Source organism: Stegodyphus dumicola, chromosome X2, assembly GCF_044657685.1.
Source record: "Stegodyphus dumicola isolate Sdum_Otavi_A_Nest chromosome X2, ASM4465768v1".
Lineage (NCBI taxonomy): Eukaryota > Metazoa > Arthropoda > Arachnida > Araneae > Eresidae > Stegodyphus > Stegodyphus dumicola.
The window spans coordinates 90,766,592-90,785,190 of NC_140781.1; the positions used below are offsets into that span (position 1 = coordinate 90,766,592).

General features: G+C 29.7%; 1 long non-coding RNA gene across 1 annotated transcript in view; it reads right to left on the reverse strand.

Moving 5' to 3' along the window:
- LOC118199831 (uncharacterized) overlaps window positions 1–15,508 on the reverse strand; it is a 34,356-nt gene extending 18,848 nt beyond the window's left edge. The window contains exons 1-4 of the long non-coding RNA XR_015039222.1: window positions 15,395–15,508; window positions 14,600–14,640; window positions 5,485–5,566; window positions 1,305–1,361 (exon numbers count right to left, since the gene is read on the reverse strand). This is a non-coding gene — a long non-coding RNA (uncharacterized LOC118199831). The remainder of the gene's footprint in view (window positions 1–1,304; window positions 1,362–5,484; window positions 5,567–14,599; window positions 14,641–15,394) is intronic.
- Window positions 15,509–18,599: the final 3,091 nt, after the last annotated feature.

Genomic DNA, 18,599 nt, shown 5'->3' on the forward strand with positions numbered 1-18,599 from the left:
TTTGTTGGTGTAGAATCGTTGACATTTGGAAAGGAGGATATGGTTATATGTTTTGAGGAACTTATATTTTGAAACTCAAGTGCTGAAAATGGCAAAGGTTAATGCAGATGTGGCAATTTGAAAGATTGATAAGATTTGTTCTTTACAGTTGTAATAATGATTTATGGAATCACTTAGAAAACAACAATCCTTAGAAGAAAAAAATAAAAGAAAGCATGAAGCTACACTGCCGTCATTACAACATAATTATAGTGCAAAAACTTTAAAAATTTAGAAGAAAATATATTGAAACAATGTTTGTTTTTCTCAAAATGATATTTTTCTGAAATTCTATCCATAAAACAAACCTTGCATTTTATTTCCTATTGTATTGGGTGAAATTGTTGTAATTTATCGCCAAAAAGAAACAAATTATTGAAACCCTGGTTTTTGGCCCTTCCCCCTTTTTTTTAAGAATTCAAATTTTTTTCTTAAAATTTCTTCCGCACTTTTTTCGTTCTACATGGTAAAATAAAAATAAGTTCACTTAAATTTATGGCTATAACTGCAACTATTAATGCAAATTTGAATTGATTGCATATGTAAGAAAAAATTTTATGTATACCTGAGTGCAATCACTATCTAAAATCTGTGACTTCAAGAACCAATCGTGATTTTTTCAAAAAATATAATATTAAGGATAAAAATAAAAAATGAACATTAGCATAGTAAAAAAAATTTACATAGTCTATAAATAAAATACAGGGTGTGCATAACTTAATCACTAGATAACAAAGTTAAATAGAAATCTAATTTTACTAAGTAATCAGAAATAATTTATGTCAATATAATCTTTAGTTCAAGATATATCTTTTTTTTTTTTTTTTTTTTTAATTTTTGTGAATGGCTACATATAACTGTTTGGTTGCAGACAAAATGGTGCCATACAGTGAAAAAGCTATGTGCATTCTCTGGTTAGGGGAAACAAAATTTCAAAACAGATCAGAGGCTATTTGGGCATGAATTTAATAAACATTCACCAATGGAATGATCACTTAAAAGATGGTTAAAACAGTTTCGAGAAACTGTACATGTTTCGCATACTAAGCAAATTTATCAGAGTTTGCTTAAAAATCATTCTAATGAAAATTTAAAAATATTTTATCAACAGTGACTGCTGCATTGTTATTATGCACCAAACTCTGTCACTTTATAATCAGCTCATTAATCTATAAAAACTGTCTTGTCAGCTTCTAAATAATCATAATATATATAAATAATTGAATAGGATTTTTTGAAATAATAATAAAAGTAAAGAAACATACCTTATGGTTTACACGCACCGCTTCATCGAGAATAGGAAGTTCACATCTTTCGCAGACCTAAGGGGGTAAAATGATGTAAAATTTGAAGTCAAATATACGCTAACATAAATAAACTAAAAAATCATTATAAATATTTGCCATTAACTTCTATTAATCCATTGTATGTGTGTGTATATATAATATATATACTAAAAGCAAAATTTAGAAGCACTACTGTTGTAACGTTGTCAGGCGTAGAACGTAGATCCATACTGAAGAGGAAACTTGGCAGCCGAGTAAGATAAAATTTAATTTTTATTTAAATTCGGATTTGTAGCGACAATTACTTGGCATTCTAATTGTGCCTGTTTACAGAACAATTACATTTTTTAATATTATTGCTATTGAAAGAAAGCACAGCAAAATAGCTTCCAAGCAGCACAGTTCAAGCTAACTGTGTGCGTTCACCCAATATGGCCAGTCTGTTAAGAGAGAGGTTTTGGTTTATGTTAGAAAGGTTTCAGTTTTCAGAGTTTATGTTCCAAAATAACTATGTCATCATTGCCCAGGCTCTGGCATAGTTTTCATCTAGAAATGATGCAGTCCAGAAATGTTATTGAAATTTTTAGAATAAAGAGAGGAAGTACTAAAATAAAAAATGAGGAATTTAAAGCCTATTGTTAAATTGAGTTATAAAGCTAATTTACATATTTTTCTATAAGTAAAATATATAATTAAGTTAAAAACGGGCAATCTTGTGAATTTATAAATGGAAAACAAAGATAAAAAATTATTGTAAAAAAATAAAAATAAACAAAGTTGCAAATTTAGTGGATTTATTAGGACAAAAATCAATAGTCTTTGGATGAGATTGGCATTTGAATGAAAATTTAAATATAAATAAAATAAAAATAGAAAAAAAAAACACAAAACTAATACAAATGTTATGTCACTGTCAGATTTATAACTTCTTCAGGACATGGAAAAAATTTGATACTGATGCTATAATATCTAACATACTAGATTCATTTCTCTTCATCTCAAGTCAGCAGAGGTAACTAAATTTATTATTTTAAAATTATTTGTACTGCTGAAAATTTAAGGACATCACTGCTACAGATCTATTTTGCTAAATCTAATGTAAATACAGAAGTAAAATCTAAATTCAGATTGAAGTTCAACATACCTGAAAATTTTCCAATAGTAGTAAATACGCAAAAATGATAAGATGCCCAAAACAAAATTCTATACAACAAAACTATGCACACTTGTTAAAAGTGAGTACAAATAAATAAAGGAAATAACCATCTTGAATTAAAGATTTATCATTGCTTATTAATGACATGTCTGCATACAAAAATCATTAATCCTGAAAAGGCCAAGGTTAAAAAATGACTTGCTCTTAAATATGCTACTTCAGAAATGGTGGTTGCAAAAAAAAAAAAAAAAAAATAGATGTGGTTGTAGAAGTAATATAAAGCAGGGTATACTGTTGGCGACTTACAATCTCACAAAGTAATATTGGCAAAAAAAGTTGCTAAAACTTAAAGGAAAACTGTTTAATTTAAATACTGGGAAAAAATTGGGGGGAATTGAAATAAAAATATAACAGTGTAACAATTCTTCACACTGTTTTGGCTGCAATACCAACTTTTAGAAGAGAAAAAATGGCCTCATTATTCAAAGTTAGAGCTAGAAAAGAACATTAAATTATATATTTAAGTAAATACATATTTTTTACATACTAAAAATATTTTCTCAGTCATCTACCTCGTTTCTTCTTACAGTTTAAAAGTGGGCTTCTTAACGTAAAAAAATATTTATAGTTCTTAGCTGATGCCAGCTTTTTGAAGCTGTGTCTTAATATAATTAGGAGCTTTATTATTACTCAATGTCTATGAAAGTAATAAAATTATGCAATTGCTTGACTTTTGAGCATATATTTTTATACAAACTAATTGATTATAAGTATTAATACCTAGAACCATTTTAGAGATGTTGGTGTTGCAGTTTTTAGTTTTTGAATTGCAATTGTGTGAAAGTTGAAATCCCTTTTCTTGTCAAAAAGTCATACCTCCTGGTAATTAAAAATGCTAAGATTCAAATAATTAGCAGTCAGCTGATATGAGTTGGTTTTGTTAAGCTTAAGACAAGATGGGTAAATGCTGCTAGATTTGATGAGATTAAAACTGTTGAGTGTAATGATATCATCAATGTATCTGAAAGTAAAAGAACATTTTTGTAGATCGTCAAAAAGTGAATGTAGAAATCTGTGCCTTTTAGTAAATAAGTGAAAGCTTACATACTTGAATAGAATAATTAGTTCCTAAATGGATTCTATTAATTTGTAAAGAAGTAGCATCTCGAAACTTAATGTAGTTGTGAAAAACTAAGCAGTAGAGATATTCCTTACAGCTAAACGCATTCAATATTTTAAGCATCTCTGGAAATAATGCTTTGTAATTCTAGCAGAATGCTGTAAATTTCATTAAGTGCCATTGATGTATAAAGATTCTCAAAGTTGTAGCAATTGATGTTAAATATATTGACTTCTTCAATAGTTTTAAGCACAGGAAGGTTGTTATAAATGATCAGGTTGAAATGGAGTTCATTGATTGCCCTTTCAAAAAGGATTTCAAATTTGTATGAGTTTCAGAGAATAGGTGCAATCAAATCCTTTCTTGTGGTTCTGGCCCCGTTAGCAATAAATCTGAACTTGACTGAGCTCTTGTGAAACTCAAACACAGGTTAAAAAGTTTACTGAACTCAGAATTTAGGGATAATCTAAGTTTGTTGGGAAAAGCTTATTAACGATTGCTTTTTCATCATATTTCGCAACACAATAGGCAACTGGTTGCTTACATTCAAATTCCATAAGAGAGCTGTAGAAATTTTTACAGATGCTGCTGAAATTATTACTGGTTTTGTCTGTTTCGGTAATAATGAATTTAGCCTTCAGAGCAGAAGTTTTCTTTTTAATCTTTAGTCAAAAAATAAACATGGTAACCTTTTAGGCAGTAATTACACATCTCAGCTAATTCCAAAGTTCTGAGTGTGTTGACAAGAAGAAACTTAACACATTTATTTGCATATGGAAAAAAAAAAAAAGGTAACAGTACTCATAGGTTAGAAGATTACTTTTAATTGTTTTAATTCTTTAAATTGAGAATAATTGATTTGTTAATCAGATAGCCGAGGACCAGTGCCTAAACTAGTGCAGCTGCACTGGGCAGCAGAATTTGTTGAAGGCAACATTTTTACAATTTAGAGAAGGGACCGAGATGCAGAATTTAGGGGCATAAAAATATTTTGAATTTATGGAAGTGCTTGGGATTTTAGCTCTGCAGAGACTGCACTGGACCTCAAAATGTCTAGCACTGGCTGTGGAAAAGCCTTATGTATACGTGAAAATTTATTTATTTGTTACTCAGTAATGTGTGGGAAATGCATGTAGTGTGATAAATAACCTACATAATTCAAGCTTATCTTCGTCAGTGTGCAGTAGAAACAAGATAAAATTTAGTGGAACATGTCTTAAATTGCTAGTCCCATGAAATAATGCCAGTAGTATATAGCAGCTGCTAGCTAAGCTTTATGAAAATGAAGGTAAATTCTTTAAATTGCAATGACTATACCCCAATCATTAGTTAGCAGGCAGTGAAGTCTGTAATATGGTTTTAAATCCAGAAAATATCACTGCCAGTCTTGAAGGAGTCAGAGAGCCTATCGAGAACAAAAAAAATTTCAATTCAAAATTTAGTGGGAATTATCAATATGGCAATTACAGGACTTGAACAATGAAACTTTGTAAATGAAAAGAAATTATATCTGACTGTAGAATTAAAGAGAAAGTATTAGCCCAAAAAAACAAAGCAAGTTAAATAACTTGCATTGAAAGATATGTTTAATGAAAGAAACAAATAAATATTGAGCCTTTTTTTTTTTTTTTTTTAATTTTGATTCCCTTAAGGTCAGAAATGCTTCATTATTTCATAAATCACTATTTTATTTTTTAAATTTTGTAATTTCTACATATTTTACTAGACTTAAACTGATGATCTAATATCTGGAATCTCGTATCTCCCAGCGAGTCCAGATCCTTGGACTTTGTACTGTATGTATTATACGTTTCTCTTTGCTTATGTTGTACCTCCCAATTGCTAGTTTATAAGAAACAAAAACTTATGAGAAAAATACTTACTACCACAAAGGGTCGTGGTGGGCCTTCTGGAAGTTTTGGTCTTTTTGGAGGGGGAGGGCTGGAACTTCTTTTTTCTGTTGCCCTGAAAAAATAATTAAGTTATTTTCATCTTATTAAAAAATATACATATATAATTTCAAAAGGTCAAGTTCTTTGGTTACAAGTGAGTGGAAGAAGTTTAGGGACAGTGGTTTTCAAAATTATGTGACACAGGGAATCCATTAAACTAGAATTTTTACTTGTAAAGTCCTGATCATCCTAAGGAAATTGAGCTTAAAAAAACTCTGAAAAATATATCAGGGCTTTATATGGAAAATAGAAAGAAAAATCATTAATTCATAATAATGTTTTTACAGAAAGATTTGAACATGCGCTTTATAAGTGTAGTTTTTAATTTAATAATTCTTTAAATTTATGTGTAACGGTTGGAAAAATAATTATTTGCCTTTTTTTTTAATACAAAATAATGTTGCGTGCAGCTGATTTGTAGAGTATGTAAAATAATTTATTAAATTTGTAGAGTTTGTAAAGTAATAAATAATTGTAATTGCCTTATGAACAATATTCCAGTACACATTTTTGTCAGGTGTCACCCATATTTATGTCATTCTTTGTCAGAGAACTATTCACATTTTCCAAAATTTATGCATTACTCCCTTTCATGGTATTGACTGACTTTTAACTAAACTAGTCATGGTATTGACTAGTTTTTTCTTCATTAATTTTAATAATATTCATTTAAAATCCAGTTTTTATTAACACTTCATTTAAAATGACAAAGATGTCTGCTAAACTGGCCTCAAATTCCAATCACATCAGCTAGCATACATACATTCTTTAAAAAAATTCTGATTTCCACTTTTAACTCAAAAAATGGGCTCAAGATTTTTCTTTCTGAGAACCATTGTACTTTTTATGGATATAGAAAGATGTTATGGTTGCTGGGTTGTTCATTGTCAAGCAGAGTAAATAATTTTAAATTTAATTCTCTCGATTTTAATTAAATTTTTGCAGTGTCATCTAAAACCATTTTAATGTAACCAGTAACTTTTACCATAAGTGCATAGCAATGAAGAGAGCAGAGAAAATATTAATATGTGTGGACCAATAGCAGCTATTCTGGACTAGTCCATTTGTTGCTAGACACTAGAAACATTAGGCAAATATTTAAGGTAAAAAAGATAGGCAAGTATTTCTTTTTTATTGTTCTCCCAAATGCTTTGTTTACATCAGACTGGACGAGCTCATAAAATAGATGCCATTTAATGTGACTGCAGTTAATGTTGCAATGTAATTCGAATACTGTCAGTCCTGCCTGTTCATATAAAAAACATTAAAAAACTTCACTTAGTGTGATCAATAGTTCTGTTTATATAATAAAATATCATAGAATACTGAAGACTGAATAAACTGAAGTAAATACCCCAAATAAACATAAAATGTATAAAGTTCGCCAAATGATAGAAACGTTGCAAGTAAAAGTTATCAATCACTTTTGGTATTGATTATAATCAGCTTTGAAATTACAGGGGAAAAAAAAAGTATCCTTAGTTTCATATTGAATTTCAGTAACTTTATCCATTTGTGGGTGGTTACATGCAGCTCTCACTTCTTCAGGAATTTAAAAAAAAAAAAAAAAGTTGCAGCATAAAGTTTGGTTTTCTTGCCTAATTTTAATTTTATATTGGTATGTTTGTTCTCTTTCCTTGAAAGATGGCATCCAAGTATTAAAATTAGGGTCAAGTAGTTTCTTGAAATATTAATGTGAAGAGTTCTTAAATGAGCTTTTGCATTAAAGACATTTTATAAACACATTTTTGTCATTTTCTAATTAAAAAGCTGTGAAAGTTTATTTGTCTGTTTATGATCAAATTCATTTGCTATTTTAAAGGGCATTATTTTCTTATTATTTTAATTTTATCAGAATAGTCTTGGACAAACGTGATCACATTAATCCTTTAACTGTCAAGTTATTTTGATGATTTGGGTGCATAAATTGTCAAATTGTTTTTTCAAAAAATGAAATGTTTGCCTCACAATCAAAAAATTTTTAAAAAAAATGCTCCACACGTTAACCTTTATCCTTTGAAACCTTCAGCAAAGTGCTGCTATCTGTTGAATTGAAGCCGAAATAAACTTCTCACGATATATATTCGGGTATAACAATACAAAAAAAAAAAAAAAAATTACTCCGAATAATATTCGGGCATCACATTTTGGAATGCCAGTGCTGTGCGCGAGATTATTTTGGGCGTGACAGTTAAAAGGTTAAGCGATACTTATACTTCCAATAAGAAAAATTAACTTCTTTATAACATAAGTTTTCATTTAAAATTTCTAAAATAATGAACTAAAAAAATTTCATATAGTTTAATGGGAATACGAAATTAAATAATTCTCTTTACAATTTTATGTCATGAATGATAAATTTATAAAGACAATTTCATACATTTGACAGTGCTGTTTGATTATTCCATTTCATTATATATGTATAGACACCCACGCCTTTGTATTCGTGATATAAAATTGTAGATGAAATTTGTAAAGAGAATTATTTAATTTCTTGTTGCAATTAAATTATATGATAAATTATTTTTCTACTTTTAATTATTTTATGAGTTTTAAATAAAAGCTAAATTTATCCATTTTTTTCTATATTTTTATCTTTGTAGTTTGAATGATGTTATCAAATTATTCAACTGACAAATTTTTTTCAATAAAATTCTGTTATATCAAATAGTAATAAAATTCCAATAATTTGGCCAAATAATCAGAAATTATATTAAAAATCTCATATGAACATCATTTAAAAATAGTTTCGCTCTATCCAATGGTGCAAGCAGTAAAATTATGCTTAGCTTTTACATTAAACGAAGATACGTTTGAAAAATTTGCTTCACTACGTTGTATTTTCCACAATGAGTGTGCGTGTGAAGAATTTGAGCGTGATAACGTATCAGGGAATAGTTTTTTTCAGGGAAATTTTAAGTTTGATCACATCAAAAATCAGTTTTTATCCTCCTACCAATCTTAGAGAAGTAGCTCCTGAACTTTTATCTTTTCCAATTTTAAAATCCTTCTTCCATTTGTTTTACAAAAAGGTCTCACTTTTTGTAATAATTGCACTACAATGCCTGAATATCTGTTGTTGTTACATATGGCTTTATTGGAAAGGTTAATCCAAACATATAAACAGCTAAAGTATCACACAAGAACAATGATAAACAATAAAAATAAAAAAAAAAAAAAAAAAAAAAAGAACAAACATTTAAAGTAAGAATCAGAATAAATGAGCATGGGAACAAAAGTAAAAACTTAAAAATTTAAACAAGGAAAGGAACATAAGAGATGTAGTCTTTACAAGGAATTCATGAAAGCTCTGACATTCCAGTATATGCCCGAATATCTTTTTGATCTTAATTTCATATTTAAAGAAAAGATGTTAAAATATTTCATGGCTATTTATTTAATGTTATACAACATAATTCTTTTATCCTTTAAACACAGAAAGTAATAAAAAAATATTAGCTTTGGATTAATTGAATTTTTATCACTAAATATCTGCGTCTTGTATCCCTGTACTTTGAGTTACTGTGTGAGCTGTTAATTTGAAGAAATGTGTATCTGCTGTTTGTTGGCTTAGCATTAAGAAAAGTGAGTCAGTAAACGTTATATACATGTACTCAATTTAATTCAGTAGCATGACAATCATTATTAACATGTTATTGCATCATGGGACAATTAAAATACTGCGTAAGTAACATTAGAAAGCAAGTATATACTCTATATAAGATTAATGTTCTTTAACTTCGCAACTAAAAAAAGTAAGGATATATATATATATACATTGCTTAGCCATAAAAAATGACATTTTTCCAAAAATAGATAAAATCAAAACGAGACCAACGTCCAGCATAGTTTAATATAAATAGGTTTATCATTTTTTATATAAAGAGAGTAAGCGGTTTTAAGTCTCCAGAGAATTTTGTACAGATAAATATAGGCATAATTGCAATAGAGATATTTGGAATTATGACGAAAGTATTTATGGGATGTAACAGGTAGTCATACTTTGTACTTTGCTTTCTACTTTTCTGCTTTATATTGCTACATTGTATGAGCAATGTTGATTTTTACCTCCCACCAATCCATAAACATAGATAATGGATGTAATCTTTTCAGTGTTTTCCTGACCAAAGTCCACTGGTTGAAAGCGCATGTGAAAAAGCCCACCATAAAGATAAACCCTCACTGTGATAATTGCCCACACCGATGAAAGCGCGCACTGAGAAAAAGTCTGCATTGATGAAACCCCACATAATCAAAAGGACACACGGTTTTTATCGCTATAAAATGTATTTATAATTGTAATTATAATAAGTGGAATATTCAGATCTGAATTTTAATGTCTAAACAATATGTCTGTTTCTGTATTTTATCACTACTTTGTTTGGTACTTTTCCGTTTTGCCGGCACAAACGATAAAGTTGCCAATAATGGTACAACTGATGCCATCTTTGTTGGTAACCCTTTATGCCTCATTTTCAAAACAAGTCGCAACCATTTCTTATCAGATTGATTGTTTCTTTTAATACTGGCATACAATTACATAGAATTTTTACAAGATAGTTCCACACTAATGACACCCTACTGCAGACTTTCTGAATGATGTAAACGAATGGGGGGGGGTGTCCGAATCGTATTCAGGGAAAATTTCTGCTTGATGGTTGGAACTATATTGATCAAGCAACTCTTCCCTCTTTTTTTCAAAGCTATGCTTTTCCGTTAAAATTCCTTCCATATACTGTTTCTACAATTCTCCTTAATAAAACTTTAACCATTTTATCTTTTTTCCTTCCTGTTCTGCTAATTTTATGCCCTAAGACGATTCGCGGTAATTAAGTCAATTACAATGCAATCAAAGCGCTCACCCGAAAGCAAAAATACAGAAAAGGCAAAATCAAGGGTTAAATTCATCCATTCTAATGAGAATGCACTAGCAAAGTAAAGCAATACAGTTATTTCTGAGTAAGCTATTCGTACGAATTGAAATAATTCTTGCATTTAAACTTGTATTCCGAATTAAAATTTAACTTGAAATTAATGTAGATAATTACTGAGAGAATTAGATTTTTGTAGCATAGTTTGCGTGAAATGAGATCACTTGGGGGTCACGTGATATGAACCATGAAAGCATAGTAAATTCTTAAATTAACGTCTTTTTACAAATTTATTGTCTTTATTTATTGGCATTTTGCAAAATTTTAAACCGTATTAAATGTTTATGCCTTCAAAAAAAAAAGAAAAATTCTTAGAACTAACATTCGTTAACATTTTTTATGTGTATACTGTATGTTGTCGTCAACAAAGTTTGCTTGGCAAGATTTGTGCCAGGGAAACTGAATAGTACCCTTTATTTTTATTTTATTGAATAGCGAACAAACTTTCTGCTTTCTGATTAAATGATTAGATACAATGTTTCGATGATAAATTTGAAAGTGTATATTATTTATGGTATTTATTTAATTTCGGTATGTGCACATGAAAATGAAAAATATTGTGACGTTCCTCACATGCTGTTTTGAACATTATATGGCTGAGATTAAATATAATTATGCCCCATTATTAAAAGGATTGGAGAAATTATATTTAATCAAAGAACAAAAAGAAAATATTTTACAGCTATGACAAGATATTTATTATCTTATTTCTTGAACTAAAATGTTAAATAGTAACTTCTTGAGTATGCTGACTAAAAGTAGCACACCCTTTATTTAATTGTTATTATTTGATATCAAATTAGATATCTATATCAAGAAATGTATGAAAGAAATCATTCATCCCCATTGTCAAAAATTTCATCCATTTTTTAAGAAAGCTTTTTAATTTTATCCTTCTAATTTTTATTTAATTTCTTAATGTGACATTGCAAAGAAAAGCTCTAAACTTATGTGGAAATGCACTTTTTCTGCAGACCCCTGAGCCTGCTGCACTTTTACTTTATCTTCGAATTGCTATGCTAAAAAAGATAGCTTCCCACAAAATCGATTTGGCACAACAATTTTTATCAACTTCCTGTGGATATATTTGTTTACAGTTCAACCACTTTTTTCCAGCTTACACTTCAGCTTTAACTTTCATGATAGGGACAGTTACCTTCAAGGTGTCTGTGATAATCCTCATGTGCTTTCTTTCTAATCAGTTAATTGAACATTCAAGAAGTTTGCATTAAAAATGCATATTGCATGTATTGCAAATATATCAGGAACTAATGTTCATCTTTCTCGAAAAAGAATTCTTTGAACTCAAAGTTTTCTAACAGAAAGCTAGTCTTTTTCTCAAACCATTTTAAAATTATTTATTATGTTTCCTTTTTTTCTCTACAAGTTGAAATCAGATGATAACTTTTGATATGCTCCTAATATCCTTTGTGAAATTCTGAAATGTGAAAACAATCTGTTCATCCCTGACTTTTTTTTTAGATGATCTATGAGAAAATGTGCTTTCTTTGTGGTGATTAAAAATAGTGTAAATTAATTTTTCCCTTCGAATAGACCAAAAATGAGCTTTTTTCTATTCTGCATTTTTATTCTATGTTTTAAAGCATTTAATACACTAAGTGCCAAATTTTCCTCTTGATGGCCTCTTGGTTGGGGCCATAATAATTTGTAAAAGCAACACATAAGTTTAGTTCATATAAATTTAGTTTCTAAATGCTCTTTAAATCTGCTTCACTGAAAGATTTTGTATACGAATTATCATGGTAAAGTCAAATGAACTATTGTTTTTAAAGCATTTGCAGTTAATTAAGTAACTTGACATGTTTTATTGGATTAAATTTTATTTTAAATGGGTTATTGAGTAGGTGGTCATATGGCTCTTCAGTGTAGTTATGACTTCCTGAAAATTTTACAAATAATGATTATTATGATTAAATACGAAATTTCAAGTGTGAATGGTATTAATTTATGTAAAATCGAAGTAGTCAAAATTTAACTAAATTATTTGAAACCTTACTTTTAATTCACTATTAAAAACAGTATTTCTGATAGTACACACAAATGTTTTCCTTATCATAATAGAATAGGGTACTTTTATCTCTTTTCATTGAAATAAAAGTTCAACTTTATCTCCGTATTAAATTCATTACATACAAAATTTTCTGAACTGTTAAAAAATTTATAAATTATTTTCTGTATAGGATGAAAATTAACATGCATTTTATACACCTTATAATTTTGTAGAAATAAAAGAAGCAGTGTCACCAGCATTCCCTTTGACCTTCCTTTGTCAGACCTATACAAGGGACACTTCTCTTTGTTGCATAAATATAACAACAGAGTTGCACATAAATATATGTTTGGGTTTTCATCCGCAGAGAACCCGTTGGCGCTTCGGGAGCGAACCCGTTGGCGCCGTTCCATTTTTACTCGCCAAGCTCAGCCGTAAACGTGATTTTTAGTGCATGTAAATTCTAGTTAGCAGACTAAACAATATATTAAGCATATGGTAGTAAAAATTCACAGATAATAAGCATGTAGATGTAAAACTAACAGGTTAAACGTGATATACGGAAATAAATTGGTGTTAAATTTAAACAGAAATTAATTATTAAATTATTAACTTTTGTTATGAATTATGCTGATTATGATACTTCTCATTTTAACCTATGCCATTTGACATAAAATCAACCTGCTACTTACTAAACCCTAAACCGCTAGCCTGACCAAGTATGTGACATTATGAGACATAAAAAAAAGTTACATAAAGTTAGTAAAATGTAAATGTCACTTCTTTCAAATATGCCCAACTATTATAAGAGTAAAATATTTAATGCTACTTGATCAATTACTTAAAGTTTATTTCATTTTCAAATTTATTAATAATCATGTTAATTCATGTTTAGTAATAATACATACTACTTATGGATCTATTTTATTTTTAGGATGGTATTACAAATGTGAAATGCAGGCATCGCTAATATTTTTAATTGAATTTATTCAGTTCGCATTTACTCATAGGTCCTGAGTTTTTTTTCATTAATGGTCTTTAATTTCTGTGTGCAGAAATGTGTCTTCCTCTGAAAGGTTATTGTAAGAAAAGCATTAACAATATATTGTTACAATTTTACGCCATAAAAATTGATTTATTATCATAATTTCAGTTGACAATAAACAATAATAAAAATAAAAGCATTACTTAATTATTTAAAATGCACATTTTTGCAGAGTACGAAAACGAATTATTTGAGCGTTTCGAAACCTCATGGTTCTGCGTGCGTACAGCTGTTAATAATTAAGAACACAACGTGAACAGCCGTGTTACAAATTAGCATTCACCCCTCCCGCTTTATTTTCTTCCTTTCATCCCGAACCGAGAACCGGGATCTACGAAAATATTTCTATCTATTCGTTGTTAAAAAATTAAGAAAAAAAAGTAATAAATAAAAGAAGAATAATAGAAATCTGCAAATGGGAAGAACCACAGTGATAACGGAACAAAATGGACGCAAGATGAATAGTTGCAACAAGCGGATAGGTTGAATCCGCTGAGTTACCAGATTTTAACTATTATCGCCAAATTTGGCAATGTTTACATTCACCGGGTTCTCTCCGGAAGTGCTTCCTATATGTTTTTAATTACATTAATTTTCATTGCATTAATTCCCCTCTCAGTAACAGTCTCAGTCTGGGGAAAGTCAGGTACCCACGATAAGGAAGTATTTAATTTTTTAAATTAAAAAGTTACTCATTTTAATATATAATCATGTTTATCGCATGTAGTATTGTGAAATTATTACACTATTAGAATTCCATTAAAAAGAATGTAGGATGCAGATTTCGTATCATGGAGGGAGGAAGAGAACCTCCTATTATACAGTTTCATACAAAATGTACCCATTCAAACTTTTGTTTTCGTATGTTGGTTGTATTGTTCAAATAGGTAATAATAAAAAGAGACGGACCGCACAATACATTCAACAACACTATATAAATTTTCTTTTATAACTAATTATAACAAATTTTCTAGAAAAAAATCATATAATTTGTTAGGGTTAAAAAAAATAAAATTCTTACGCGCTTTCATTAGAATTAAATCGAGACTATGTACTTACATTTCAAATTAGGCAATTTCTTCTATAAAAAGGCGAATTTCCTGTATAAAAAATTAATTACAATTAGTAAATAATTATGCAGTGTACAATTAGCAGAACGTATGCAGTTTATATATATATACTGTAATTATCTGCGTGGTTTATTTAGTATTTAAATAGTGTATTCTAACTACTAATCTAACAATCACAATAAACTTTTAGTCATTTTCCATTTTTAATTTATCAAAGTACCCGTTTGTAACACCGTACCAAATTTTAGAACGAAAGTAGAGCAAAGAAAGGCTATCATACTTTCGAGAAAATACGATAATTATAACATGTGACTAACTGGCAAAAAAAAATTATTTTTGAATAATTAATTTAATTTCTCAGTAATCAATAACTAATCCAAAACGTTTCTAATTCTGAATTAATTCATGAGACTTCCTTTTATTGAATAAATCACAGAAAGATAATTATATTCTTATGTTCTTTCCATTCGCCGCCATTTTCATTAAACTGTAATGTACCAATCTATGAAAAATTCTTACCAAATATAATACAGCATGTTATGTACTTTTTTTAATTAAAATTTGCGAGAACATAGCAAAAGCAGAATTAAAATAACTACGGAAATGAAAAATAAAATATTTAACTACTATTATACAAAGTTCCAGGCGATTCGGCAGTGAATCGAAACAATATAATTATCTATCTTTCTGTAACTTATTCAGTTACCAAAAATTATATAAATATAAGTTATATATAAGTTAAAGATATAAGTTAAAGAATTAAGATTAATCTAATTGAACTTACTAATTCAGATGTAACCTCAGTACGGTTTTCAGATTAAAAAGATTAAAATTAATCACTTTCTGAGTTTGTAACACAAATGATATTGCTAGAACAAAGAAAGTGCTGCCCCCTGGTAAAACAGCTAACGATAGGTACTTGTAATTTTTTTTTAAGAAAAAATATGTTACAACACACTATTATATAATTCTAAAACCGGTGCTTTTTAAAATTAACTCGTGTATTTTATTCTTTAAAAGCCTAACAGTAGTATCCTATACTTCGTGTAATAGTAAAACCATGTTGCTTGGTACTGAAATGGTTATTGCTTGATACTTTGTCGGTATACTTGGCCTTCAGGAGATACTTTGCTCTGCCTCTTACCACTGCCTTAGAAAAACCCATGAAGAGCCTGCCATGTGAAAAAATCTAAATGATGTTCACCACGCAATGAATATGCATGTAAAGAAGAAAAGGCTCCATTGAAATAATGTAAACCAGTTTAATTACTGTGCCGCTATATCGAGGAGGGAGAAATTCTTGCCGCCAGTCCCGTCCCCAAATCCCCACGTGTACATGAAATTGAGGAATACGGTACAAATTTAGAGAACTTAATGGATTTGTTCTTTGACAAAACTTTTCTTTGACTTTTCAAGATAATTTAAACTCCAATTTTCGTAGGAATCCCTTGCTGCTGCCATTCACTGATTTGATTCTTGTCGATACCGCAGAAAAAAAGTGTAGTCACCGGAAGTTCAACTCTTTATAAACTTAATCTTCGATACCGGCTGGACAGCTATTTCGCACATGCGCAGCTGTTACCCTCTTGATATGAGCGAGCCACTCCTGCTTTGGGATATCTTTATACATCGACGGCAAATTGGATATTTATGGACTCGTGATGGTATTCTGTGATATTATGATGTGTTATTAATTAATTTTCAAGGATTATTTGGACTTATTTCCATGGCGGAAAAAGATTTTCGAGCCCTCAGTCCTGAAGATGCAAAGGCGGCGCCTGTCACGTCGTGGCGGGCTTACCGGTTGAAATCGTGAAACTAGCGGAAGAATCGTTGGATTCTAAATGGAATAACCTGCTAAAGGCTTAACTTAATCTGACGGAGTATATCACTGTGTAAGCACAATTGTAAATTATTTATTGTTATTAGACAAAATAGATATTGAGAAATGGCAACAGCTAATTTCTGGATGTCGTTTTGTTTAAAATTTTAAATATATTCAGATGATGTACGCTTGAAATGTATATTGGTACCATGCAGTAAGAACGTCTGTTATGCATGTTTACGAATACGTTACATGTAGGTTATTAAGTAACGAGTACGATTTATGTCTAAATAAATGTCCGTTTGTCTTTTACAATCGTTTTATGAGTGATTAATTTAACTACAAAAGGAAGTTACACAAATTAGAAGTGAGATTATTCTGAAACCTCCTAAAGCTACAAGAATTTGTCAAGGTTCGTAGCGGTCCTTACAAGTGCTTATAAATCCTTATATTTGAAAATAAAATATAAAGGCCCTTATAGGTGCTTACTTTTTCTTTAAAGCCCTTATTTTTTTTTTTGCTTTTAGTGCTTTTTTTTTAATGAACGCGCATTTTTCCCCATACCAAAGCCGAAACTAAATAAACAACTTTTCTAGCTTATATGCAACGTCAGATGGTGAATCATACTCCTGGAAATTGCTTTCGCGCCTTTCTCTGCATTAACGTAACGTATGGTGCGCGCGAGAGTACAGACAGGCAGGCGCACGTCGTTCTATTGGTCAAAGAATTGCGAAAACAGTAGGAAATTCCGGTACATTCGGTATTCTTTTCCTCCTACCCAAATACTACACACGTTTGAATTTCTATCAAGATTTTAATAATTTGCATTCTCGTACCGCGTGTTCAGTTCATATTCGTATTTATTATGCTTATATTATGATCATATGTATGAATATTTATAATAATATAGTTGCAGTAACTGCTGAAGTATAGATAAACTTAAAAAATGGATATGTTTTTACACAGATTAGCTTTCTAAGGAATAATATTCGGAATGGCTTAAATAAAAGGAAAATAATCGAATAGTCAAAATATTTTTTTGGGGGGGGCAAGACATTATATAGTACGGAGGCTGGGAGGTTCTCCCCTTTCTCCGCAAAATCTCTAATATTGAAGCAGCGGACATTTTTTATCATTGTCCAACAAATATTCAAATTATTTACGTGTATTTGAATTTCAAAGTATGTGCATTGATTGATGTAACATATTTATTATAAAATTTAATTATTTTTTATTATTTTGGAAAAAGAGTAATTTTTTTTTACTTCTTTAAATTTTGAAATATATTCAGAACGTCAAAGAAACTTAATAAAATACCAATAACCGTGTTCTACTAAGTGGTCTAATTGGAAGTTAATAATAATACATATATATTACTTGCGCTTTAATAAGTACGAAAATGTATATTTTCGGTAAGGCAAAGAAATGCGATTTAAGAAATTAGCTGAAGAATTGGGAGAAGATGTAAATGAGTCATAAAATGAGCGATTTGAAAAAGATAATTTTGGCTAGCAAAGAGTACAATGAAGAATGCGCCAAAGAATGGTTGAACATTGTAGTAATTGAAAAGAAAGAAATTGAAAAATAGAAACGTCAAGAAGAAATTGAAGAACGTAGGCGGAAAGAAGAATATGAGGAACGAAAATAAAAGTATGAAATGGAATTTGAGCTGCAAAAATTACGTATTGAAGCAGAAAGTAGATCTACAGATTCTGGCACCAATGAAAATGCTAACGGTACGCACAAGAATCCAAAGTTAGAGCTTCATCGTTTAATGCAAAAATTTAAATCTGGCGAGAGTGATATCAGTCTGTATTTAATCATGTTTGAACGTTTGGCTAAACAAGTTGAAATAGCAGAAAATGCATGGGTTACTCATTTGCTTGTCTTATTGCCGTATGATATTGCTCAGTTAATCGCCAGAGAAACGGATGATATTGCAAACGATTATAAAAAAGTTAAAAACGGTACAAGATGACACCTGAAAAATTTCGCCAAAAATGTTTTACGCATAATAAGAGTGTAGGAAACACATGGAAAAATTTTGCTTAAAGAAATTTTTGTAATGAATAGCTAAGTGGAATTAAAGTAGATACTCTTGAGAAACTGATCTTATAGCGGATCAGATAAAAAGTAAAATGTCTAAAGAAGTAAAAGACCATTT